The sequence below is a fragment of the Orycteropus afer genome, unplaced genomic scaffold (assembly GCF_000298275.1).
Source record: "Orycteropus afer afer isolate SDZICR_OR568_19922 unplaced genomic scaffold, OryAfe1.0 scaffold00122, whole genome shotgun sequence".
Lineage (NCBI taxonomy): Eukaryota > Metazoa > Chordata > Mammalia > Tubulidentata > Orycteropodidae > Orycteropus > Orycteropus afer.
Window position 1 is genome coordinate 8,490,986 of NW_006921709.1, and position 2,423 is coordinate 8,493,408.

Here is a 2,423-nt window from a genome sequence, read left to right on the forward strand (position 1 = left end):
AAGGGAACTGGCAGAAATTCAAGCCAGATTCAGAAGATAATGTTCAACGAAGGATACCATTGCTGATGTAGATGGTTCTTGGCTGAAAGCGAAGAATGCCAGAAAGATGTTTACCTGTGTTTTATTGACTATGTGAAGACATTTGACTGTGTGGATCATGACAAATTATAGATAACGTTGTGAAGAATGGGTATTCCAGAACACTTCTTTGTGTTCATGAGGAACCTGACATAGACCAAGAAGAGGCTGTCGTTCAAAAAGAACAAGGGGATACTGCATGATTTAAAATCAAGAAAGGTGTCCATCAGGGTTGTATCTTTCATCATACATATTCACTCTGTGTGTGGAACAAATAATCACAGAAACAGAATGCTATGAAGAAGAATGCAGCATCAGGATTGAAGGAAGACTCATTAACAACCTGCAATATGAAGATGACACAACCTTGCATGCTGAAAGTGAAGAAGACTTGAAACACATACTGATGAAGATCAAAGACTCTAGCTGTCAGTATGGATTATCCTCAACATAAAGAAAACAAAAATCCTCACAAGTGGTTTAATAAGCAACATCATGATAAATGGAGAAAAGATTGAAGTTGTCAAGGATTTAATTTTACTTGGACCCACAATCAATGCCCATGGAAGCAGCCATCAAGAAATCAAATGAGATACTGCGTTTGGGTCAATCTGCTGCAAAAGACCTCTTACAATTGTTAAAGAGCAAAGATGCCACTTTGGATACTAAGGTGCACATGACTCAAGATGGACAATGAATAAGGAAGACTGCACAAGAATTGATGCATTTGAATTGTGGTGTTGACTAAGAATATTATTGAATATACCATGGGCTGCTAGAAGAATGACTAAGTCTCTCTTGGAGTAAGTACAGCCAGAATGTTCTTTAGAAGTGAGAATGGCTAGACGTCATCTCTCATACTTCAGTCAAGTTGTCAGAAGGGACTGTCCCTGAAGAAGGATATCATGCTGAATAAAGTATGTTATTGTTGTTAGGTGCCGTCAAGTTGGCTCTGACTCATAATGACCCTATGGACAACAGAATGAAATACTGCCTGGTTCTGTGCCAGTTTCACAATACTTGCTATACCTTAGCTCACTGTTGCGGCCACTGTGTCACTCCATCTCATTGAGAGTCATCCCCTTTTTCACTGACCGTCTACTTTACCAAGCATGATATCCTTCTCCGGGGAATGATCTGTCTGACACTATGACCAAAGTAGGTCAGACAAAGTCTGGTCATTCTCACTTCCAAGAAGCATTCCAGCTGCAGTTTTTCCAGGACAAATTTGTTAGTTCTTTTGGCAGTTCATGGTACTTTCAGTATTCTTCGCCAGCACCACAACTCAAAAACATCAACTCTTCTTCAGTCTTCATTATTCATTGTCCAGCTCACACATGCATATGAGGTGATTGAAAATATCATGACTTGGGTTGCAATGCAAAAGACAAGCACTGCTGTGGAGTCGGATCTGACCCATAGCAACCCTTCCTTGGGTTTCTGAGATGATGTCATTATGGAAGTAGATTGCCCAACCTTCCTTTGGAGGAGTGGATGGTGGGTTTGAACTGAAAGCCTTCTGGGTAGCAGTCAAATGCCTTAGGCACTACACTACCAGAGCCCCTATGGCTTGGGTTAGGCACACCTTAGTCTTCAAAGAGACATCTTTGCCCTTCAGAACTTTAAAGAGGTCTTTCTGTCTGATATCTTGACTAAGCTTCCATTGGTGTTGATTGTGGAACCAAATAATATGAAATCTTTCACAACTTCAGCCTTTTCTCCATTTATTGTGACACTGCTTATTGGCCCAGTTCTGAGGATTTTTGTTTTATGTTGAGGTGTAATCTATACAGCAGACTGTAGTCTTTAATCTTCATCAGTAAGTGCTTCAAATCATCTTCATTTTCAGCAAGCAAAGTTGTGTCATCTGCATATTGCAGGTTGTTAATGAATCTTCCTCCAATTCTGATGCCACACTTTTCTTCATATAGTCCAGTTTCTCTGATGACTCAGCGTACAGATTGAATAAGTATGGTGAGAGGATACAACCCTGACACATTCTCTACTTGATTTTATACCATGCAGTGTTCTCTTTTTCTGTTTGAATGACAGCCTCCTGGTCTATGTACAGGTTCCTCATGAGTACTATAAAGTGTTCTGGAATTCCCATTCTTCTCAATGTTATCTGTAAGTTGTTATGATCCACACAATCAAATGCTTTTGCATAGTCAATAAAATGTAAGTAAGCATCTTTCTGGTATTCTTTGCTTTCAGCTAAGATCCATCTGACATCAGCAATGATATCTCTTGTTCCACATCCTCTTCTGAATCCAGCTTGCATTTCTGGAAGCTCTCTGTCAATATACTGCTGCAACTGTTTTTGAATTATCTTCAGCAAGATTTTA

The 2,423-nt window shown here is 39.7% G+C and overlaps 1 protein-coding gene across 1 annotated transcript in view; it reads left to right on the forward strand.

Annotated features, from left to right (window-relative positions):
* The window catches only part of CDC20B (cell division cycle 20B), a 57,287-nt gene that overhangs the window by 5,164 nt on the left and 49,700 nt on the right, over positions 1 to 2,423 (forward strand).